Raw genomic sequence first — 25931 nt, 5'->3', positions numbered from 1 at the left:
TTTAATACTACAACACAACCTCTCCACAGTAAGTGGTTCACCAGCCTGAACAGTCTATTAGAAATGCAAAAACTAAGGTTGCCTATGTCAGGGATATTTTGTAAAACATAAATCTATCAACATTAAAAAACCCGAAACCAACTAAACAAATCCAAAACAAAACCAAACCAAAAATATCCCCTGCTGACACAAAGATCGCTTCTTTGCCAAACTTCAAGCACATGTTCTCAACCAGGAAATAAGGCTTTTCAAGAAAAATTTTTAATAGGTTAAAAAAACCCCAACAAAACCAAAAAACAACTGACTAGTTTTTCTTGTTGCTGTTATCACAAAAGCTGACCTATTCCGGCTAATTTGGCAAGAAAAGGGAGCCTACTCAATACAAATCTTATCACGCAACATTTTGGCCTACTTATAAAAAATTATTTGTGATCCAATTTCCTAAGCAGAGTTGTTTTGACAAAGCTTTCCCCCACTGCAACCACATTTCCACTGGGATCATAACCAGAAGTGATCAGATAAACAACTGAGTTTCTGAGACGGCCGTGACCCCACTTGCAGCTTCCTTAGTCCATCCTGAGCCACCACCTCTGTGATGGAGGCACACGGAGGGACAATCCTGTGCACGGGGAAAAAAAAAAAAAAAGAAGTAGTATTTCCAATTTTGTCAAGGATTTTATCAAGATTAGGCCCAAAACAAAGTCCCAGACCAAAGTAAACCCCTCAAAAATTAGGAATTGAAATCTACAAATCCAGATTGGGTTTTACCTGTGGAAAACACAAGCTGTGAGGAGCCTTATTTCGGAAAATTCTAACACAAAACACCACCTCTGATGGAGCCCATGTTCAGTTGTTGCAGTTATTTTGGTGTTACCACTGTGTGTGCATGGAACAGCTCACATACGTATTTACTGTCTGACTCCTCTGGTAAATTAGTGTAAGTAATCTCCATGTAGTAGAGGCATCTTTTTTATTAAGTTATAATAAATATGGCTGCATAGCATTCCACAAGACAACAAAAGGACAGCAGATCCAAACACAATCTCCTTTAAAACAGTTCTTGGCTAAATAAGTTGTTAAGAAAAACACATAAGGGATATAGCTTAATTCTCAACCACCTCACAAAAGGCACACAAAGGACACTTCTCAGGTAAATACTGAACAGCAAGCATTTCAAAAATTGTCCGGTTTGGTTTATAATTGGGTTTTTTTAAGCCACATTCTGCTTTTGACTTCAGATATTTTGGGACCAGTCACACAGGGGGAGGAAGGAAAAAAAAAAAAAAAGTCATTTTTAGCAATTTATAACTACACAGCCACACTCTTTTAAAGAGCAGGCCCAAGGCTGTGTGCACAGACCTAACTCTGCTTTCTCCACACATACATTATGCAATGCAATGTGATAAATATGTAACCATGGAGGCACACACTGTGTTGCAAACAGGACACAGAGCTCCTGGGTGACCCAGGAGAAGGCAGGCTACACCGCCTTCTAGCTGTGATTCCCTCCCCCCATTGCTTTTTCATAATGGTCCAGCACTTGCTCTGCAGCCTTTTTATACCATCTCCTCTCTGAGGTATGTAAATAATTTAGTCAACAGCAATGCATTATGCAATTTATTTTCAGCCAACAGCACAGCCCTCGTTAGGTGCAATTCATGGGAAGAAGCAGTTAATTATGGTAATTCATCTGCAGACCTAGGTGAGCAATTTCACTGTTATTCTGCTATCCTACTTAATATGCATGTGCTGTGTAAGAGCAGTTTAAATGGCAACTTTCAAGGCTGACATCCCAAACCCTGATCCCATAACAAGCTTTGAACCTGGGCTTAAGGCAGAGCTACAGTAAACAGGGCTTCTGGGAGGCGAAGGAGTCAATTTACACAAAACAACTTGCACGCTCAGGGTTTAAGGTAGTCTAGTGAATAGACCTCTACCAGATCCTAGAAATAATTCTATGCTATTGTATTGCACTATTTGTGGAATGGTATGTGATCATATAATTAGAGATCATATAGTACATTCGCACAAAGAATACTTTAGGGCCTGCCGGGGAGGAGGGGAGGGGACCTCTTTTAAAAAAGAAAATTACATTATCTGGAAATTCAGAGCTGATCTCAACAACTCAGAAATGCTACCAGAGAGCTTTTTTTTTTCTTCACAAACTTTAGAAAATAAAACATTTCAGGTCTGACTTCCGCCCGAGCAAGAAACAGCTCCGAACAAAACTAGCTGAGATTTTGAGTCATTAAGATGTTAAATAAATTATTTAGGAAAATAGGCTGAAATATATGCAAACATTAAAAGAAAAAAAAAAGAAGTCTAAACTGTAGCTCTATGATTGCAATGACAGGGAGGCGAAGACAGCATTTGGTTCAGAAGGAACGCTGAAGGAAGTGCTTAGAGGAGGTGCAGGAGGAGCGCCAGGGGTTCGGTGGCTCAGTCTGAGGAGAGGATGGAGGGCCGGCCCCAGCGAGGGCGGCAGCTCCAGCCCAGCCCATTGAACCCTGTGCTGCGGGGAAGGCTCCCAGCTCTTCTCCTGCTGTACAGAGGCCATCCCTGTGCTGCCCGTGTCCTGCTCTCGGGGTGACTGTCCCCGGGCACCCCACACCTCCCTCAGCCCTTCATGCCGGGGCTGCTCCTCACCTCCGCCCTCCTGCAAGCTTCACAACCCGGTTCAATGACCCGGCTTGCGTAACTTCCCAGAGCACCCGGCTCCCGAAGGGCAGGCTGCTGCCAAACCCCTGCCCGGCCCCGGGAAGCACATGAAATCCTGCAGGAATCACTGCAGCTCCGCTGGCTTTGGAGAACAGGCGCCCAGCTCGCACGGGGCTGCGAGTGCAGCGCCGGTCTGCAGCCACAAACCAACCTGGAAACCTGAAAACCCCTCCCTGATTAAAAGATAAAAGTCGCAAAACCGTAAAGAGAGTCGCTGCTTTAATGACAGAAGGCTCAGAATTACAACATGAGCATCCTGAAGGTCTCAGTGGAGCACAGGCCCAAAGAAGCGAAGTCAGACAGACAGTCTTAATTTAACCTTACACGCTTTGACACAGCCACAGGACTAAAGCATTAGTGGTCTCTAGTTTGTTTATGACTGACTACATATGCTACAACGTGCTCTGCCAAAACTCATTGCTAAAACAAAAACCAGCGTTCAAATGGCACAAAAACTTCATAAACCAAATAAACAACATATTGCGAATATTTAAGGCTTCCAAGCAAAGGCTACTTCCGTAAATCCCAACTTTTAAACTGGCAACAAAACATTTCAGACACTGAAACAAACGACAGGCTAAAAAAACCCCCATCGTCCTCAGCATCTCAAATGGTCCATTTTTCTGTTATCCTGAAACATTCAGGGCACTCAAATTATAACTGAACAAATATACATATCCCTTCCTATTTAAAACAGCAAAAAAAAAATATATTGGAAACATTAAATTTAAATCTTTCTGCTTAACCCAGGACTAGAAAACTGTCAGCGCTGAAAATTAGTTTCACAGAGCCTTAATGCGTCTGAAAATGGCTTATTTGCTACACATGACAAGCAAATTCCGAAATAAAGGGAAACCCTTTCCCTCAACATGCACACTAATATTTTTCTTTCCTGAAGGTTGGATTACTTCCAGAGAACCTGAACTGACTTCAATGGAGTGATAATATATTTCTTAGGAAGAACACATAAACTGCCTCAGATCACAAGAAAACGGTTCAACCAAGAAAGGGCTTCACTCAGCTCTTCTAAATATACCAAAGAATCACACTTAAGTGATATTTTTTTTTAACAATTAGGGCTTGACTACACCAACAGCTATATCAGCTGATATATAGATATATATTACACTAAACAGGAATGAGACACTTTCTTCCTGGAGTCATTCCAAAAAAAATGTGAGAGTACTGTAAATTCTCACTTTTAATTTCAACCCATGCTGCCAGTGTGTGTAAATATATTTTTGCAAAGTTTAAGGTATTTATTAAACTGCTAGCAGGACTTACTTTTCAAATTAACCAGAGAGAGTTCTCAGGGTAGAGTATAGTGAAAAGAAAAAAAGTCACCATACAGAGGTACAATTTTTAATAGCAAAACTCAAATGTATACAACTTTAAGTACTACTCCCAAAAGGAAGAGACTCCACAGAATTAAAACACTCCCTAAAATTTCATTTTTTCCAGCAGATGTAAAAAGTCCAAACGACACATAAAAATAAGATAATTTAACAGGGAAATGTCTGCTCATCAGTGCCACAAGCATTGGTCATCCGTCACCACCTGTGACAGCCAGGACCAGTATGTGCTTTAGGACACACCTATACTGACGGGGAAAACGCTCGCCAGAAATCAGTGTCCTCAGACCAGGAAAACACCACTGGCTCCCAGGAAAGGGCATAAAAAAAGATTTTCATAAAAGCTTGTAAATTAGTTTATAGTTATAAACAAGAATGATTTAGGAAGTTATAAAGGAAGACTCGCCCCAATGAAATTATATGCACATGACAAAGATTTATGTCTATTTTATGTACAGGTGAACCCAAGCAGTCAGTACAAGCCTGTATGTACAGAGCAGCTGAGCCAGCAGCTGGCCCAGCGCACTGTGTGGAGATTCTGCCTGATAGCAAAGCTGAGATAACAAATCCACAGCCCACCCTTACCTAACCGACAGCCACAGCCTTCACAATAGCAACGCCAGTGTTTGTGGAGTCAGGCTGTAAACTGGGGCAGCAAAACTACCTGGACTTTAATCCCCACCAAAACAGCTGTTGGGTTTAACACATCCTTCCAGAGATGATGTTTTCAGGACCCATAAATCTGTCTCAGCACAGCAGAGGACTCAGCACACCACACTAGAGGACAAACATTTTGTGCCTCTGCTCCACCAAGAACGCGGCTACCTCAAAGGTCCCACCATACCCTTTCCCACCTCCACTGCTGGGATAAGTGGCTGCTTGAGTAGCTACTCTCCTACACCCATTCCTCAAGTGGCTCCACAAAATAAGTTCCACATTTCCTCACCCCCAAAACACTGCCAAGGTCCAGAAAAAGTGCAGGCATCTTAAAACTTCACATAAGGATGCATTTCCATGTTACTAAGGACACCAACATGCCTAACTTAATGAACCAAGTATCCTAATTCCAAAATGTCCTGGCACTAGCAGAAAATATTTCCAATGTGAAGGACCATGTTCTGTCCAACAGAAAAGAAAACGAAAAGACACATACAAAAGCTATAAACAAAAATGGAGCACTTCCATAAACTGAAAACTCCAAGTAAGCAGAGACTGAAAAATTAAATAAAAGCCACTTTACACTGCTACACAGGCTCTCACCAGAAGATCTCAGGGCTCTGAACTGGTCTGAAAAACCTCCTGTTAAGTATTAAATCACTGGTGCATGGGTAAATTTGTTAATCCATTTGCTAAGGTCACACGGTGGCAGAAATAACAGATAATCCTGACACCAGCTTTCTGTCCCAATCATTATGTGGACAGAAAATCTTCTGTGATGTAAATGAAAAATAAAACAAACAGAGTTATCTGTTACATACTCGTATATTAGGTCAACTCAGAAAAGCAAAACTGTGGGTGTGGGGAGTGGAGGTGTGTCTCTGGGGATCCACCACAGAGCTAGACAGGCCTGTGGAAATGCATAGAGAGAATTTATAACCAGAAAGTAATTCCATAATTCCCTCTATCAAGCAGTTCCCATGAAGGGAACTGTAAACAAACTGCAGTCATGCTCAAAAAAAAGCCTGAAAACCTTGAGCAGTAACCCACAGAATATATTCCATTGCTCTATTACACCCACATTAGGATGTCAAAAGTTTGCCATTCACTCTGCATCGAAAATAAAGCAGTATTTTACAGACTGCCTGCAAGCCACCCAAACTGGGGAAGTTTTCTAATACCAGAGAGCAGATGGACACACAGCTGACACTGTCGACACGCAGTCAAGATTGCTACAAGAATTTCTACCAGCTTGAAAGTTTCTACCACCTTCCCTGCCATTACATATGAAAGCAGCTTACTCATATCTACTGTGGAGCTCTGACAGTTCAAGATCATTTTGGTGAACAGTCCTGTATAGGTATGAAACACAATGCAAGCACTGGTTTCCAAAGAGGAAAAAGCAAGACTATAAGCTGATTAAAAAAAAAAAACAAAAACAAAAACCACCACATTTATTCTACAAATCAAAAATACTGGACCAGACAATGAGCTACACAGGCATTGTTAAGATGTACTAAAAACAACAACATCATAAAAATCACTGTAGGCGGGGAAGACTAATCTTTCTGCTCTTCCTTAAGGAAAACTCACAGCAATTTCAATGGAATTCTCCCCCAGATACGGCTGGATGACTACATCCACAGCCTACACGTGCCAAGTCTGCTCCTGCAGCCAGTCTCTACTGCATCCATCTTAGTTACACTACACATATCCTGATTACAGGATTTATAAACGGCATGAGTAATTTAGAGGTGATCCACAAAACTGTGACTTCAGTAGAGATGAGGTTCACTCTTATTGTCTCAAGTGTCACCAGCTCTGTGGTAAAGGACTTAACATCTAGAAAGCTTTCAAGCAAAAATCTATTACTGACTTTCTCAAAAGCACATTCTGCATTCTCTCTGTCCCAAGCACATCCACTCCAGAGCCAGAACACAAGTCTGCTATCCATAGGTTTTGCTGGGCAACGAGGTAGGCGAGAGTTTATGATCCATCAAGTCACCTGTGTTTATTTTCTTAGGTTATGGACAACAAGACACAAAACAAAACCGGTGCTTAGATATCAAGCAAGAGAGTTATTTTATCATGCAGTTTCTGGATGTGAACTCTTTAAAGACAAACCTCCCAACTCTGAAGTCGCAGCTCCACGCAGGACAAAGGCGCCTGTGCGCACGTCCCGGCTCGCAGCCTCAAAGCCCTGTTTGTTCACCCAGAACAATGGGGCATGTGACTTGCCAACACTACCCACAATAAAAACAATAAGATAAGGGCTGCCACTGATTTCACGATGACTGACTTTGTTTTCGCTAATTTTTAAGTCACAGTGTCAATAAGAACTTCTTGCATAAAACCCCTTATTTCGAAAAGCCCCGAGCCAACCCCACCTCGCGCCGAGGTTTTCACTCCAACTTCCTTGGCCTTCGTGTCTGTACTAAATGCTCACAGCAACTCCCTCCAAAGCCTCCCTCTGACTTCATCAAGAGCTGGATCAATGCTATGCCTAGAGCCAAGATTATTTTTATCATATAAAAGCACTGCCAAAATTTGTCCTCTGCATTTCCTGCCCCGTGTGCCCATCCCAACCAGCCATGTGCCCGCAGGCAGGCCCCTCGCTCACCTCCTGCTCACTGCCAGGGGAACACACAGGAAAATGAGACTTCCCCAGCAGGTTTTGCTCCACCACTGACTCAGGCTACATCATCCAAACCCATTCAACCCCTCCAGCTCAAGAAGGGTTGAAATAGGACCAAGTTCTGTATATAAACTTAACCAACATTTTGAGAAAGAGGAAGAAAGCAGAGAAAACCCAGAGAACAGAAACAAAAAGGCACCAATTTGATTTAGAGGACTGACAAGAGAACAGATGGGGAGAACGCAAAAGAAAAGTCCAAAATAACAAAAAGGAGAGAGAAAGCCCAGGAAAAAAAAAAAAACAACAAAACAGGCGGGGAATGGTTAGAAAAATCAAATAAAGCCTTAGGAAGGGGTAAGAATAAAATGGTGCAAACTGTCAGGGTGGACACAAAACACTCCAGTTCACTGCACTAATTTGCCACTTTCTCACTACAGCATGGACAAGGAAACAGAGCCAAGAGGAGAAGGCAGAGCTACCCTGACACTTGGAAGGGGTTAATTCAGAAAAAAAAAAAAAAAAAGGCAGCACAATCTTCCACCACTTGTCTTTTTATCACACAGGGGGAAGCTTGGGGGGTTATTTTAATTACACAGAACAGCAGTAAGCCCAGCAGCACCAGATTAACAAATACAAGTAGGCAGCAACAGGCACACGGAAGTACATTGCAGTTCCAAACTTCCACCATTTACAGGAACATTAACACAAATGAAATCTGACTAACCTGATCTCTGAATGTGCTTTTAAAACCTGTGCATTTCTTTAATTTCACCTTGGAAAAAACTCCGTTCTGCAAGCAGGCAGTTACAGGCCACAGCTGGGAAAGCGGGGAGGCACATTAAGCACGCAAATGAAATTTCACATATTCTAACACCATCAATGGAGCTTTCTGGAGCTCTGCAGCAGTGTCCAACACACACACAAGCCTTGCTGCTGGCACAGCAGACAAACCTCAGCCTACGTAAGGGACGCTCTCCTAGCCGGAGTCTGACACTGCATTTCACATCCCCTCCGAGCCTGGCGTATGAAATCACCCGTAGCGTCAAAGAGCGAGTCAAAACACATCCATTGTGTTTTCTCCTTGGCTACCTCTCAAAGTTTCCATGCCTTTATCTTTCCTGTGGTTTTTTTTTTTAATTTTTCCCACCATTTCTGTCGATACACACAGGATCTCTGAAAGTCCTCAGTACATGCAAGCAGTGAATATCTCTCTAATATGGGACCCCAGCTGTGTTCCAGGCACTGGGAAAACAGCAGACTGATTAGAAAATTGAAATTGATGTTTTCACAACCAGCCCACAGAACCATACAGGGAGAGGGTTTATTTCTTAAGACAAAAGCAATGCCCATCTTATCAGAAATTAATACACCTGGGAGGGCTGTGGTGCCCAGGCACCTCAACGGGATGACCCAGTGGTCAAGAGGGCTTTTCTGATTTATTTTAATAGAAGATACTCTTAAAACTTAATTGCTAATGTATTTCATGTGTATTATATGTACTGTAAGAAAGTATCTTGCAATGGGCCTTGATGAACTAGGAATAACTAATCCATATCAAAATAACCTTGCATGTGTAGACAGCAGAAGAACCAACTAATATGGATTTTGCCAACAGCAAGATAACATTGACATTTCTAACGTAATCAAAGGCCATTCACAATCTGCCCTGGAAGACATTCACAGAAATACAAAGCATTTTTCTTACCACTCAAACAACTGTGACAAATATTTACAATAAAGGCAAAAGTTGTTAAAAAAAAAAAAAAAAAGAAAAATAAGTTGGTTTCTATTAATCAGCCACATTTAGATATCCGTTCCTGCTATCAGATCAAGCTCACCAAAACTGCTTAGTAGGTTGTTTCATTGTATTTGTGTTCAAGTTTTGTCACAATTCAACATATTGAAGTTTCATATCGCTGACTTTTTTCATGCCCACAATGCTAGATACAGTCTAAACAAGACACCAGATTGTGAAATTTAGTTGTGCATTCAAAATAAAGTGGAAAATCAGGTACCATGTCGCCATCAGGAAAACATTCATGTTGTTCAGCAAGTACAGACCCCACTTCTATAAACCCCAGATCTACTGGACTAGCAATGGGAAACAATTAACCCATTACTACACAAGATACGTTTCTAGCACAATTTACTTGATGTCAGCATTAATAGATGGTTTGACAACACCATCCCTCATTTTCCTCCATCCACATTCATGCTAACTTCACTTTATAAGTACATTGAAAAGTATAAAATCTGAACAAACGTGACCCCAAAGCAAATACACCACAAAATCACAAACATCATCATGGCAAAAATCTGTATTTTTACAAAGCACTTCCCAATTAAAATTTATCTCCAAGAGTCTGCATTTAGGGAAGTGTGTTTGTGTTGATACACAAGCAGAAATTTCGGCACTAGAGAAGAATGTGGACATCCATACAAAAATTAGTGGTGAATCATTGTTTAACAGTTGTCTTCCCTTTACAGCACACCGCAGACTGAAGGACACGTTGCCAAACTGAGAGCACCAATACTTCCTTTAACCTAATATAGGACAAATAAATACACTTCAACAGCTTCTAAATCTTTCACGTCCTACTTTTTTGACCCAGATCTCTTGTTATTCCCCCCACAGGTCTATGCAATATCAAAACTATTTTTTCCCCACAAATTTAGACGTAACCTAAAAGAGGAAAAGTTCTCATGCTTACTGTGAGCTAGAGACCAGGAAGCGGGGGGGAGGGTCAGACTCACTCATCTCTCTTAGGATCAATCAGTATTTTAAGGTAAGCTCCTCTCTCAGCTGCTGGAATTAATGGCAAAAACGCTCACTTGTCCAACAGGACTGTAAGTTAGACCAATATCAATAATAAATGAAAAATAACGGCATCTTTTTAATACTGTTTTTACAAAGCAAAATTGTATTTTCAGAAGTCGTGCTGACACTCGAGCATGAATCAGTCTGTCCAAAAACCACTAAAGAGCTATGAAACTTGTTATTCCACTCCTCAGCCAGCCTGGGCAACTTATTCCAGGAAACCAAACTGTCTCCTCTTTGCCTGGTACCTTTAGGGAACTATCAGGGGACTGAAATCCGCCACACACGTGCTTGCCATCCATGACTCCCCACTCAGTTTGCTGGCTGTAAGTCACCCATGTGAAGAGCCTGAACTTTTAACATTGTTCATGTCAAATGGATGGGACTTTTAGGACGGGCTCTATTTAGGGCTCTAGACCATGACAATTTCTGTGGTTTTGGCACTGGGCACAGAATTTCGCACTACATTTTCACAAACAGTAAATATTTGACCCTTAACTCACAACCTTGGAAAAATGCTCCAGGAATAGCCTGCACAGAGATTTTTTCTGCAGCCCTCTGGTCGCCACTGACAGGCACGTAGCTGAGCACAGAACAAAGCTTCCACTTTCACAGCCCCAATTCATAAAAACCTACCACTGGCCTGACGTCAGTGGGGCGAGAGGGAGCTCTGCGTACAGCCAGAGAAGCAACTGAATCATCCCCCAAACCCCCAGCAGGTTAAAAGGAGCACCAGCATTGCTGCAGGGACAGCTGCTGGCCTGCCCTGCCAGGCTGGCAAAACTATTGCCCTGCTGAAGTGGAAGGTCTGCTACTCGCACCCCACCAGCCAAAAAACTTCCACCAACGCACCTCCAGCGATCCCAAATGACACCCAACGTGTCTGCATATGGCACAGGGCTGTAGAGAGTGTCTGTAACACGCTGACATGGAACAGAGATTGAACAGAGCCTCAGATCATAAAACAAAAAAAACCCACACAACTGTTTTCTCTGGATGATTCTGATTTTTTACTGCTAGACATTACTAGTAAGCAAGATTGCTCCTCTGCAACATGGAGACTTCAGAATTACAACAATAAACACAAGTCAGAGCACACAACATAGCCTTTTACTAATACTGCTCCCAGGAACAGAAACTACACCCTCACGGGAGTTTGCAGAAGCCGGCAAACCACACACAAGAGTTGATTTTTAGAAATGCTAAGCACACACAGAGACTGCCAACTTCACATGCAACTGCAGGGACTCAGCATCTTTGAAAATAAGACTATTAATATCTTACTTTAGAGACGCAGATGCCAGCTTATACTCTTCTTAAGAGGAGTCATGCTTGCACCAAGCACAACTACAGCACAAATTCAGGATCCAGATCCCCACTGCCAGCACAGCTCCAGCTCCTGGAGACAAGCAGGATACACAGAGCACCAGGAACGGCCACGGGCAGGCACTGAACCACATAGCCAGGTTGACACCCAATCTGCCTGCGTTACTCATCCCCAAAAAATGGCGTGTTAGGCTGATAGCATACCTAGGGATGTCCCTTGTGGCATTCCAGCTAACACACATATTCCAAAGGACCTCAGTATCTCCACTTAGCACTGAGTTTGGCCACGCACAATCACGCTCAAAGTAAAAGGAGACTCTTTGAAAGATGTTGCATTTGTTGGCCAAGACCATTCCATAACGCTTCCCCTCATCACTCAGGAGCTTCTTTCAGTCAGTTCTTCAGAAAGCTACACCAATTCGCCAGAATTTCTGATTACTGTTTCTACAGGTAAGGAAACACACGCAGAAGTCTTCCCTGCAATCAGCCCATCCGAGAAGCAAGCAAGGAGGGGTGAGCTGTAACACCAGGAACTTCACTCCTTGGCTGGCCAAGCTATCAAAATCCTACACACCCAACCAGTGTGTGCATTTTCCCCTACAATTACACAACCTCCAGCTTGGAATGACCACTTACTTCTTATCAAAACAGAATTATTTTTAAGGCTCCTAATCAATATAAAAAGTTAAGCCTAAAGGATGTCACAGAAAGGTAAAGTGGTAAGGTATTAAAGACAAAGGTCTCAGAGTGTAAGCTGAGTTACAGTTCCGTAGATCCTTCAGATTCAAAGGAACATTTAACCTGAGCTCAAACAAGGCCACTAAGACTGTAGGGCATTTTGCATAAACAAGTTCAGCCTTGTTTTATGAGAAGGAAGGAAAGGGCCTTCTCATCTTGGATTAGATACCACAAGACAGAACCCTAAGAACTTAGCCAGTTTTCATATAAATTGGCAATTTCCAGACCAGACTTCCAAACCTTTTTAGTCAAGCAATCAACTCTCCCAAAGTGACAGCTATGCTGCCTCATTTTTACTGCTTCTTACCTCCAGTTAGCTAATTCAATTTTGCAAAATTAAAGGAAAGCCAATATATTCCCCTACAATTTCATATCAAAAGATACTCCTTATTCCTCATTTCATTGTCACACTTTATCTCAGAAGAAACCAATTATGAAATGAATAAAGCAGTCTCCATCTACTCTGCTCGGGATCACTGGATGAACCTTTTTCTAGTAAAGTCACTTGTCATTAAGTGACTTTACAGAAATTAAGACCATCTAACTTCATACTTTAGCACTTAAAAAACTGAGCATATTTGGGACAGGGGTAGCTAAATCAGCAGAAGGAACATAGAAATGGCTTCTTCATCACCTGTTAATTTGAAGCTACTACATTAATGCAGCAATGCAACTCAAAAAGAGAGAAGAGCTGTCAATCACAGTTCCTAATGGGAAGCTACTGACACTTCTTCACCTAACACAAACACTTAAATTTGTATTTAAAAATGAGCATGCAATGAGTATATTCTCAGAGCAGCTACTTTTTGCAGGAGCCAAACATGCATAATTACAGAGTGTGCACACACAACACTTTCACTTCTCTCCCAACCTGCAGCTACTTGCATGAGCTGATGTTTAGGGCATTAAATACAGTCATTATTACACCCTGAACTCTGGGTGCACGCATGTGCAAACACACACCCAGTGAGGATGGCCAGCATGCAGACCAGCATCACACCACTCAATATGAACAACGTGAATTAGATTATGAATGAATCACACTTGGGTATGATACATCTCAGTATCCACACAACACCGACCTGCAGCACACCCTGTCCTTGCCCTCCTCTCCAAAGCAGAGGCCAGACCACTTCACCACCACCCTATCCCAGTTGGAATGGGAAAGAGCTGGCAGGAGGTTTGTGTCTGTCTCCCCTCCACTTGCCAGCAGTGTCCTTGCCAGCAAGGTGTCAGAAATCACACGGGCACCACCGTCCTCAGCGCCTGTGGGACCAGGGGGATGGAAGAGACGGGCAAAGCAAGCAAAAACTGGAAGGGTGTCTGTCACCTGGGACTCCTAAAGAGCAGAGGAACTAGTGATGAAAAGGTGCCACACCTGCCACAGCCTTCCCAAAACACTTTACAGTGCTGTTGTACCAAAACAGCATCAGTGTAATGAAAGATTCACATCCCACTGCCCACTGCTAATACAAAACACACCCAACTCCTGGGGGCAGTTTCACAGACAGCAGCAGAGCTCATTCAGCTGAACGAGAGCGCTGATGTTCACAGAGCTGTGTGTTTTACAGGACCTCCTGACTTCTGCACCATTATATCCTTGTAGGATGTGGGTCTTTACTGCCACTACAAAACTTGAAAACAGCAAACACATTCTGACTCAAATGCCAAGTCCCCGTTTTATTAGATTCCAGATGAAAATGAAGTTAGGTAAAATAACTCAGTTTGCTTTACATTATTCAGATCTGTTCTTCCTAACTTAAAACTATTATCTGAAAACAACATTATCAGCAATTTTGGCCATTTCCCCTAATCCATCCAGAGCCTCTTGATGCTTAGGGCTGTAGCACTTTCTAGCATCAAACTCTTTCATGATGGGAAAATGACTATGAAGTATTGCTGTTGGGTATGTAGCGCTTATACCCTGCCTTACAACTTCAAAGCATTACACAAACATCAATAATTACCATATATAGAGTAAAACTGAAAGAAGTATTCATATTAAAAAAGAAACTCACAGGAAAAAAAAACCCTCTTAACAACCTGTTTGACGGGGGGAAAAAAGCTTAAGCAAAAGGATCTTCTGTAATTATTGTGTTCTTTATGCTACATACACATTATGGCTGTGCACATTCAAACAAACAAAAACTATAGACTCTTGCACAGTCTTAAAAATAAATTATAAAGCCAAATCCCAACTCCTTTCATACACTTTAATTACATTTCCTTCTTTCCTCAAGGAATGAGGGCTAAGTGTTCTCCAGTTGATCCCAGTAACAGTTTGGGAGGCAGGCCACCACGCTCCCAAGACACAGTACCAGAAAACACGGTTCTCTTGGAGAAAAATCCAGCTTCAAGAAAACTTAAGACAGCAACAGTGCACCGGCTCAGGTGACCTTAGGTAAATCATACAAAATGTTACCATTCCATTAGACCTCACACAAAAACAAAGGGGAAAAAAACCCCAAAAAACAAAAAACCCAAACAAACAAACAAAAATACAAAAAAAAACCCAAACAAAAACCAAAACAACCAAACCAGAGGAAACCACAGAAAGTTTATTTCCATCAATTACAGGACACCACCTGCGCCCTAAGCACCATCACCAGCCCTTTTTTTCAATGGATAAGGACAAAAAACCCTTCACAGCTGATCCACAAACACATACCCGCTCGATTAAATTTAAGGACACACACAGGGGCTTGCAGGTCCAGTCCTCATCTGGAATGTGTTCCAAAAAGCTGTAAACACACATGCCCAAAGGAAGGCCCCAAACCCAGTGTGAGCCTCACACGGACAAACCTTTGGGTTACTTAGAGCGGGACGAGGGCACCAAACTGTCCCAAAGCCCAGGTACGACCAACCCCCAAACACCAATCTTGCATATGGTGCCCTCGCTGCTACAGGAGCACAACCCACAACACCCAAAGGGTAGAGACCACCGACAGCAAAGAACCTTGTTAATGCACACAACGTGCTCAGACATTTATTTTAGCACGAAAGGACGGCAAAAGCGAGTCAGACAAGCCCACACCACTCTTTTTTTATGCAACAAAGACCTGGCTCTCCTGATCATGCCTCCCGTGCCTTAACAATAAGGAAGGAATATGTTTTGTGATCCCCTCCCCCATAAATCAGTTAGGAATTTGATTTACACAGACAGGAAAAACGAGGAAGTCGAGCACACTGGAGAGTAGTAAAAACTTCACCAGCAAACTTCACTTTCCTACACAGCGACCTACAAACCAAACTTTCCTCCAGACTCACGTGTCATCTGCAGCAACCAGCCCCTGCCATAAAGCACAAAGTTTTGCTGTTCTGGGGATAAAGACAAGCGAGGAAGAGACTTTTATTCTGTCAAGCTGCCTTAAAAGGAAATTCGGTGATGAAAGATTAAATTCACCTAGAACAACACGATAAATTTTAACCCTTTCGAGGGTACAACAATAACAAGCCACATATTTTAGGTCTTAAAGCCTCCACCGAGAAAACAGTACACATTGCAGCAACCGTGCGAGCCCCTCGAATTGATGCAACACGCAATTTACACCAGGGCTTCGGACAGGGATATGCCCTGGGAAGGAGAGACGCTGTGAAACGGGAAAATAAAAGCTTGTTTTATGCCCCGAAGCGGGCCCGCTCCCTGGCACCGCGGGGCATTGCCTGTTCCGCCCCGAACTTCGGCGGAAAACGGATCAATAACTTGGCTCCGGGGGGAGAAACACCGGGAACGGCCCGGGGGGCGGCGGGTGGATCCCCTTGCCAGGAAGGGCCGGCTCGGGATGGGGGAGAACTCCGGGCAGTGGGGGAGGGGAAGGGCCTCCCCTCCCCCATCCCGACCCGGCCCTGCCCCCCTTCCCCTCCCCCCCATAAGTAAATATGCGGGAAGGGGGGGAGGGGAAGCCGCTCTTCCACACAAATCGGGCTAAAAATAGGCCTCTCGCCATGGCTCCCCGTGTGCCATTCGCTGCCGAGGCCGGTGTCCCCCCCATCCCCCGCTCCATTAAACCTTTTCCTTTTTTTTTCTTTAATTAAAAAAAAAAAAAACCGAAGGCGGGTGGGGGAGGGGAAGCCGACGGCGCGGGGTGGGGGAGGGGAAGGGGTAAATATGTACATATATGTATGTCTGTGTGTGTCTATATATGTGCATATATACACACATTAATAAAAGGGGGGTCACAGAGGCGTTCTGGTCCCATCCCCCTCCCGCCTCCACCGACACAAACAGGGCGGCCGCCCCCCACCCCCATCCCCGGCCCCTGCCCGCCCCCGGGGCTCCGAGCCCCCCGGTTCTTACCTTGCCAGCGGCTGCTCCCCCCTTTCCCAGGGAACGGAGGCACGAGGAATTCACCCTGGATTGTCTCTCCTCCTCCCGTGTGTTTTATACCGCCGCGTGTATATACGCGCACATCCCTGCCTGTGTGAGTGTGTGTGTGTGTGTGTACACGCGTAGAGTTATCGATAATATATCTATATATATAATATATGTATTTTTAAGGTGTCCACACCGAGAGGAGGAGGAGAGGAAGAAAAAAAAAAAAAAACACCAGGGGAAAAGAAGAAGAAAAAAAAAAACCCAAAAAAAAAAAAACAACAAAACCACCACACACACACAGGAGGAGGAAGGAAAAAAAATACCCAGCGCGTAGCGCTGTGATATTCAATTATATCCGAGCCAGGGGCCGGGGGAGGGGAGGGTGGGGAGGGCGGGTGGGGGGGGGGGGACTGGAGATTAAGTCCCGAGGAAGGAGGGGAAAAAAAAAAAAAAGTAATATGTGTGTGTGTGATTGAGATTGAGGAGGGATCGGGGCGGAATGTGGGAGCTGTTACTGGGGGAAGGAGCCAAGCGGCGCGGAGCAGCCGGCGGCCCGCAGACACTCCGGGTGCCCGGCCGCGCCGAAATGGGCGCCGGCGGAGGGAAGGGAAGGGAAGGAAGGGAGGGAAGGAAGGAGGAAGGGAAGCAGCGGAGCCGGGAGGCGAGGCCAGGCGAGGAGGAGCGGCCCGGCCCGGCCACACAAGCCCAGCGCGGGGGTCGAGGAGGGAGACCCGCTCCCTGACCCCTTCCCCGCCGCGCCCGGCAGTGAGGGAGGGGAGGCGGCCGCGGGCAGAGGGAAGCGAAGGGGAGGCCGCCCGGGCACGGCGGGCCCCGGGCCGCGGAGCTTTTCTAGGAACGACATTAAACTGCGCTGCCAACAGAGCTTATGTAAATGCAGGATGTAACATGGTGGTTTTGCCTCTCTCCTCGCAGCCCGTCGTGGTTGGCGATGGCACCCGGCACCGGGATCCAGCCCCGCGCGGGCGCCCCGCTACCGCCTCTGCCCTCTCATTCCATTTAATGAAAATAATCCTCCGCAGCACTAATGCAATGCCCTACCTGCATGCTGCTCATTTCTACAATTGAAATGCTGTTTGTCATCTATATGGCCGCGTTGTTTGTTTTTTTGAGAGCGAGCTTTGTTAATCAAAACCACATTCGTCACCAGGCAGCCCTTTCCATCTTAAAATGGTTTTGCAACAGCATTTCACACTCTTGGGCGATGGTCCAGCACTCTCATGTCCGGACACTGGCACCCGTGCAGAGTCCCAATGACCACAAACCCTGTGTGGATCCGGTGGCAACATCTGATGTAATCGCAGCTCATTCCAAGGCTCTCCATGCTCCCCAGCCCAGCTCTGGTGCTGCTCAATTAGGGCATCCACATCACCACACTCAATTTCAGAACTTGATTTCACTGCAGCTGGCAGTGGATAAAGAGATGGCCATGAATGTAGTGCCTTTTTTTTTTAGTGTGTGTGTGTGTGTGGATAGAACTTGGCATTGCCAGAGAATTATGCTAGTCCTAAGGCAGCAGCTCTGGATTTTACTTTCAGTCTTAACACCTGGGATATACCGTCGGCAGATTTTGCCTACCTGAGCATCACTGCACAGGCAGATGGGGCCCATCAGCTCCACAAAGCCTTGGGTGGGTCTCTGGGTGTAGGACCCCCTCATAGTACTCATTTTCGTCAAACCCATGCATTTTTCCTTCCTTTATGAAGAAAAAGATTTAAATACCTGCTGAAAGCAGATTTTTTTGCATTGCATTGCAAAATTATTTAGTTCTGAGAAAACTCTAGGCCTTCACGCCATTTGCTTGAAGAGGCCAGAGTTATGTAAGGAAACCTAAATCTCTCTAGAAAGCCAGGAAGCATATTTGTAATTGCAAATCACTTGGTGTCCAGCATTTATTTGTGTAATGATTTTGGTGGCCCAAATGAGCAACTTTCTCTTCTCACTAATGGTTTGTAGGCTGTCTGCTTTAGGGATGTAAAGGCGCGATAATTTTGAAGACTGTATGCAGTCCGGCTCCAAAATTTGCTGAAAGTCAAGAAATTTCAGAGGGGAAGGAAAAGTGGCAAGGCACTCATTAACACGTTCACGCGTTATAATCTTAGTTCTGTCGTGCTTCTAACGGAGTTTGACCTCTTGATACTGTGACTTATTTCCCAGGTGAAAGAAGATAAGCAGTAACAGTGTGTGGAGGAAGGGGAATGGGAATATGCACATAGCCTAAGGCAAGAGGAAAGGGAGCTCTGGGGGACTGGGGGACAGCAGGGGCCTCAAGAAGGATATGTGAGAAGTCCATGAAATGGGAGTGAGAGGTGTGACGTTCAGAAAGCTTGTGTGAGAAACGGGGGAGGGAGAATCCCTGAAGTGTGCGTTGTTTGGCCCTCAGGAACTACAAACACTGTCTTCCCATCCATCTGCCGAGCAGCGACAACGTGCTGAGCTGAAGTCATCTGGCTGAAGGGTTCCGTGGTCTGGTGTTCTCCAAATGTTCAGTCGCGGCTCTGGGATGCCAGGCTCTCTTTTTTAACACGATGACGTGCTCAGCTGGGCTATTTCCCAAGGAGAAGTTCTGCTCTGCAGGATCTACAAAGTGCATCCTGGCAGATCTATGCTTCAGTAGTTGTTCCCCATCCATTTTGTTCTGGTTTCCTTTTTTTCACGAAGGCGAACAACCCGCAGGACTGCACAAAGGCCTCTCGCTCTCTGTGATGAGCTTTAGCCTTTGCACTTCTCTTGCCCAAATGTGCAGCTGGACTCAGAGCTACAGGGGACACTTTCAGAGCATATGGGAAGGAGGTTCTCACTTTCAGAGGTTTCCAAGAACGGATGTTGGGTAACACGGGGCAGTTGAGCAGGTTGTGGTTTGCAGCAGATTGTTCAGTGAGTGAGCTGAGCTCAGGGAGTTGGCTTTGCCTCCTGGGAGAGCCGCTTCTAAACAATAACTCTTGTTACATTTCCCTTCCCAAAGCAGCAAGAAAGATTGGACAAAACCCTAACTTTCAGATGTATAACTGGAGCAGCTCTGAGGTCTTGGTTCACGCCTCTGAAGTTCTTCAGTGACACAGCTGCTCACGGCCAGTGGCTCTGTCATCCCAATGACTGGAAAGTCTTCTCACACCCATATTTTTAAGATGCATCCTTAAAATAGTTGAAATGACTCGTAACAGGGAGTGCTCGGCCTACCAAGCACATATAAGCAAATATTTGCAATAACTGGCCCAGTGTTTGCACAGCACCAAGCACACTGCCTGGACTCCATAAATAATAATACTTGGCACTTGCAGAGTGGTTTCCATTTTCAAAGCACTTTAGTCATAACCCTTGACACCTATACGGCCTTTTACATCTTTACAAGAATTAATTAATCCTCGCAATGCCCTGTGAGGTAGGTATGCTCTGCAATAATAACAATAACAACAATTAATAATTCATGCATTCTACTCAAAAATCACTTCAGGGATTAAAATGCATCTGTAATACTTGGGGTTTATTAACATTTTCCAGCAAATAATAAAACCCATGCTATTGTGTTAAATCTATATAATATCCATCCATAAATCTTGTGCAGATCCGAGCGAGACTGCAGGCACAGCGAGGCACATCAGCAGGAAGAGGACGGCCGGCTCCAGAAAAGCTCAAGCGCAGCCCACGCACAATCCAGGTGCCAGAATGGAGCTCGCCACGCATGGCAGCGAGTAAATAAATACCAGCGAACCAGGAAGGTTTCTGTTTGTTCGCTTTTAGCTCTTGTTTCTGCGGGGGCTCCCCCATCCTGCCCGAGCCCAGGAGCAGGAAGGTGCGGGCGCAAGGGCAGTGACTCAGCACCGCGCTGGGCAACGGGGAGGGCAGGGAGGAGCCGGGGCAGGGCCCGGCAAACACTTTCCCTCCACACTTTCCCTCGTAAAAATTACCATAGTGCCTTTGATATGCAGGCGAGCCCCAGTTAAACCTGATATTTAAACCAGCGGGGCTGAAAACCCTGTTGATTTAAACAGAAGAAGCGTCAGGCTCCCACGGGGGAGCTCCGGGCTCGGCAGGGCAGGGGAGGGACTGGGCTCCCCACACGGACGGATCCCCCACAAAGATGCTTTTGTCAGTTCTCATCCCAAAGTGGATTAACGTGAACAACAAGGGCACTTTAATCCTAATGAGCAGGTACACCCACACTGTAACAATTCCACCAAGACTTCCCCGTGACTTCCCTGTGACAGCGAGCTCAGGATCAGAAGCGCTGAACAGTTAGGCCTGGAGGCCTTCATCCTCTTAAGACTTTTGTTTTCCCTTAATTTGAGGGAGATATCAACATTAAAAAAAAAAAAAAAAAAAAAAAAAAAAGAAAAAACAACAAAAACCCCCACAAAACACAGAAAACCTAAATGATTTGATTTTTTATTGTGCAGACTGAGAAAGAAAATGGAGGTTCACTGGTTTGAAGGCACTGGTTTTATTCCTTTTGAGGCTGCTGACAGTGACTCTTTGCAGGAGAGGACATGCTGGAAAGGGGCTTCTTGCTGAGTACGGAGCATCTTCTGCCCCACCTTAGCATAAATTTATTGGTGATTCATTATTTATTGATCATAAATGGTAAAAAGTTTCCGACACTGGTGATCAGCATCCAGTACCACTAGTTTCATCAGTTGCTTTAAACATGGATAACCTTGTAGATCTCCATAAGCCAGGGAGGAGTCAATCCAAAAACAATGATCTCGTTGATACACTTACCAGATTGATTTGGGAGGCTTCTGCTTCCCAGAATAAACAACAAGAGCAGAGGAACAGCATGACCGGGTGAACAGCCCCTCATTCACAGGCAGCTGATGAACTGTGTGATCCAAAGCCATGAAGTGGCTCTGTCAGAAGTTTCAGGACACAAGTTGTGCTGCTCAGACCATGTTCAGCTCCAACTTGGTGTTCAGGAGTGTGAACTGTTCAGCACCTCCCTGGTGCACAGAGCTTCTGCTGGACACGGCTGCTGGCCCTAGCCCTTCTGCACAGGGGCAATTTCACGTTGCTATTTTCAATATCTACCACAGGACCCCAAAAAATAGTACAGATGACCAAGGTCAGGACTGCTGCAGGATGGGCATGCCTACCAAACGGAGTCTGGCCTCACTGTTTCATTGCTGCCCACCTCCCACCTAGAGGCCCATCATTCCCTGAAGGCTGTAAGAGACACACAGATGTGTGTGTGAACGTGTCACACCAAGGAGAGCTTCCAGATCAGTGCCAGAGGAACGGATGTTTAAAGGAAAATAAGAGATGCCCGCTGCTTGAGCCCCTTCAAGCCCCCTGCACCAGATTCCTGCACCTTGGCTTCTACTGGACTACATGGTCCCTTTTTTTTCTTTTTCTTCCTTTGAGAGAAAAACCACTGGATTTGTTGCTGCAGTCCCAGTCCCATGGAGGGCTGTTGTTTGGGGCAGAGAATGTCCCTGCCCACCTGAGCTCCAACTGCGGCTCCATGCATAAGAGGGAGGACAAAATAAAAGCTGTATATCATCCCTCCCTATCCACAATCCAACCCCAGCAGGATTGGTGAAGGTTTTGCACAAGAAAAGGAGAAAAATGAGTGAAGAGCATGGAAAGATGCTGATACAGACCTCACTCTGGGAAGCGACACAGGCTGACCTCAGCGGGTTTAGTTATTGCAGGTGCAGCTTCAGTGTGGAGTTGTTGTAGGCATGGGAACAAATTTGTGTTTTGGCTTTAATAATTTGCTAAATATTGGGGTTTTTTGTTTTGTCTGATTTTTTGGTTTGTTTTATTTTTTTGCATATGTAAATATGCACATTTTTTAAGATGGAAAGAAAATGTTACTTCTCAGACAGAAACACTGAAGAGGCCCCTGTTAACTCTGAGGTTATGGCAAAGCTCCCTTCAGAGCGGGCTTGTAACTCAGATGTTACGTCCTACAGTGGCTGAGCAAATCCAAACTTGTTTTATTTTAACACTGTTACGAAAAAGGGTGTGTCCCAGCTGCTCTTGCACACCTCTGAAGTTTCAAGCAAGATGTATCTGGTCCTCGTAGGACATCAAACAGATTAGCTCACAGGCTCAGGATGTGGTTGCAAAAAATTCAGTCTTGTAAGCGTCAGAGTGATTCATAATGCAATCTACATGACTTGGTGTAATTACTGCAGAGTAAATAAAGGCACAAAAGGTGCCTTTACAAAAGGTATAATATTTGTTATTTACCTTGATCTCTGTCACATACTTCTAAAATATTTACTGTCAGTCCAAGAATCCAGCCAACCTGAAGATTTCTCTTTCTTGCCCATACTTAAACCCTGCTTTTCTTTCATTATACGAACATTGTTCTGGGTTTTATGTGAGGGGAGGACAGAGCCAGGACTAATTCTCTCGCTAATCAGAGTCCTGAAAGGCTCCTCATGTGGCCTTCAGCAAGCTGTTTATTATGAGGGCATGAGCTTCTATCTATGAAAAGAGAGGACGAACACGGCTACTAATGGTGATTATATTATTGTTAACACGTAATTATCTATCTCGCAAGAAAATTGGGAGGGTAAATTAGTGTTTATGAAGTATTTTTAAGATGATAATATTATTTATGTGAGGGCTATACTTTATGTCTTGAGGACAGCAATTGTTGAAAACCACCTTCTAATTAGGTTTTGCTAATGATAGTGTCAAAAAAGTGTAGGAAAAAAAAATATCAGTAGGTACACTTGAAGGCCTCTGGTTTTATTTCTTAAATTATTTGCATCAGCTGCTTTCTTGTAGACTGATATGCTATATCCACTTAAACCAGATGTTAAACATTGTTTTCTAGCATATTAAGCATAAAATGCATGACGAAGGTGACAGTGCCAAAGCACACCCTGCAGTATGTTATTAGAAAACTTGCTCCAGTGATTAAAGCCCTTGAAGTCAATAGAGGTTTTGTAGTTGTTGGGTTGTTTTTGTTTCCCCACCCCGCTAGGCAAGGATTCCATGCTGGATCTCCAGCCTTGTCTTTCACTGCACATCACTGATGTGCTTAACACTCAATTAAAGCACGCCCAGGATTTATTCCACTCAATCCCTTAGTGAGAGGGTGACTGCAGGTACTCAGAGGGAACTGACAGCAGCACAAGTCCAGCCAAAAGGATGACTTCACCGGGGCCTGCCGCATTTCCCCTTTTTTCAGTCAATTACCTACATTTTGTTGAACATCCACTTCTTTCAGTTTTATTCTTGAGGACTTCTGATAAGGTATCAAACTTCCCCCAGCCGGCTGTAATCTTCACCCCCTCCCGACAGTAACTGTGAGTGGCTGCAGTAGATTAAGCAGCACATTCCCACAAAACATTTCCAATACGAGACCAAATTTTATGAGCTGTGCGAGCATCCTGTGTAACGTTCCTAGCAGGTACATAAAACACTTCAGGGTATGTGCAAAAAGAGAGATCCAACTGGGTAGAGCAGTGCATTTAGGAATAGCTGTCAATATTTCACAGTGCTCGACATGTGTCATAATGTAAGACCAAAACACACACACACACACACACACACACACACACACACACACAGAGAAGAAAAAAAAAAAAAAAAAAAAAGGTAGAAAAACCTCCCCAAATCTCACAGTGGAAGAATGAACTGAGAATTATTTCCTCAGCTGAGCCAATATTTCCTACAACATGGCTTTCTGTGAGTCAGCCTTTTTGTGCCACAGAACTTAAAAATAGCAAAAGTGAGATAACAGTAGGCTTGTTGGAAATAGAAATTTTCAAGGGATACAAGCAAACACACAGAAAAAAACAACTTTTGGACCTAGAGGATGGTGATGAGCATAGTGGTGATCTGCTGTTAATAGATTACTGTAAGAATATATCAAATAATCCTAAAAAAAGGTGACATTTATCCGAGATTGTAAAACGTGAAGAATCCCAGGTATGTGGAAAGCCCACCACAGGGATTTAGCCACTCCCCAAGCCTCCTGCAGCACTGAGGGTAGAGAGCACAGCTCCCTGACTTGTCTCTTTCTCTCTCTTTGATAAGCAAGAGTGGTTTCATCCCAACCCCGGCACCTCCTTTAATTTTGCTTACACTGCTGAGAGGAACAGCAGAGGAACCTCAGGCAAATTCCTGGGCCAGCAGAGAGGAACCTCAGGCAAATTCCACACTGATTCCACATGGTTTAGGACATGACTCAATAAATGCACATAAAAGAGGAGGGAGACTATTTCTAGAGGCAGAGTGAAGCAGGGGATGGGCTAGCAATTATTCAGACTTGTTGGCCACATACACATCAGTGGTTCTTCAAGGGCTATACATACCAGAAATGAGTTTAAAGCCCAAATGAAATGCATCTCCCACCAAACCCATCACCTTCCCTATTTGCTTACATGATGCACCGTGCACCCACGTAGGAGAGTTCCCACTGGGAGCAAAGATCATGCACCCACTGGTAATTCTGCACTGTTAATTAGAAGTGATTAACATGCAGAAAGGGTGGAGCCCCGCTGTGGCCCCACAGCTGCCTATATGAAAATGAAGATCACTAAAATGTACCCAAAAATAAAAATGAAATAAAAAAAGTCACCTCCATGCACTCCAGGTCTTGGCATAGTTGGGGTCATCTCTTTCCTTACTGGCTTAATGAAGTCTCCTCTACAAGTGCCCTCTCCACCTCAGATTTCATCTGCTTCCTCATGGTCCCTATGGATAAATTCCCTCCATTCCTCTGTATTTAGGTTCAATAGGTAACATTTGCTAACTTAATTGGCCATGGGGCATTTTGCAAAGATATGGCCCCACACAGATCCATGGCATTTGTCTTCTATTTTTAATTTCTTCCTATCAAACACGGGTCCTGCTCTGCAAGGCACCAGGCAGAGGCAGCTGCACCAGATGTGTAATGTAAGCAAAGCAAGCTGAGGCACGGATACTGCCTGGATTTACACAGCAGGTTATTTTTAAAGCTGAGAGCAAAACCTCCATCTCCTGAGCCTTGTTGGGGGAAGGCTCACTCCATCCAGGCTGTGTCTCGGTGCTGAGACCCAGAGTTTCCATGCAAGCACCTTCTTCCCCTTCATCACTCAGGAATTTTTATTTTAAAAAAGTCTCCTAGGACATCAAAAACTTTTCATTTCCCACATCCTGTCATTAAGCAGCTGTACTGCAAACAATGAATGATGACAAACCAAAGCAACAGTTTTAACTGAAGCAGGATTACAGTTGGCATCGCTATTTGTTATGTGGCTGACTGGACAGCAAGACAAATGTGTGCTTCTGCTGCCCTTTCCTGCTGCCAGCTCCATCCCCTATTAATACATAATGGCACGATTGGAGAAAACACCACAGCAGAAATAACTGCAGGATGAGACCCCAAAAATCAAATAATGTCTGGGCCAGCAA

General features: G+C 44.4%; 1 protein-coding gene across 4 annotated transcripts in view; it reads right to left on the bottom strand.

Moving 5' to 3' along the window:
* TBL1XR1 (TBL1X/Y related 1) overlaps nucleotides 1-16935 on the bottom strand; it is a 109898-nt gene extending 92963 nt beyond the window's left edge. For 2 of the 4 annotated variants that reach the window (XM_066193584.1, XM_066193583.1), the window contains exon 1: nucleotides 16542-16935. The gene's annotated coding sequence lies outside the window, so the exon portion shown is untranslated. Of the gene's footprint in view, nucleotides 1-15511; nucleotides 15533-16541 lie in introns of those variants that run through there. The other 2 variants (XM_066193585.1, XM_066193586.1) reach the window with 2 other exon arrangements.
* Nucleotides 16936-25931: the final 8996 nt, after the last annotated feature.

The sequence above is a fragment of the Chamaea fasciata genome, unplaced genomic scaffold (genome assembly GCF_029207755.1).
Source record: "Chamaea fasciata isolate MVZ Bird 193981 ecotype frontalis unplaced genomic scaffold, bChaFas1.0.hap1 SCAF_11, whole genome shotgun sequence".
NCBI classification, from domain to species: Eukaryota; Metazoa; Chordata; class Aves; order Passeriformes; family Sylviidae; genus Chamaea; species Chamaea fasciata.
The sequence above is the reverse complement of the archived record's forward strand: the minus strand, read 5'-3'. Positions and strand labels throughout refer to the sequence as shown.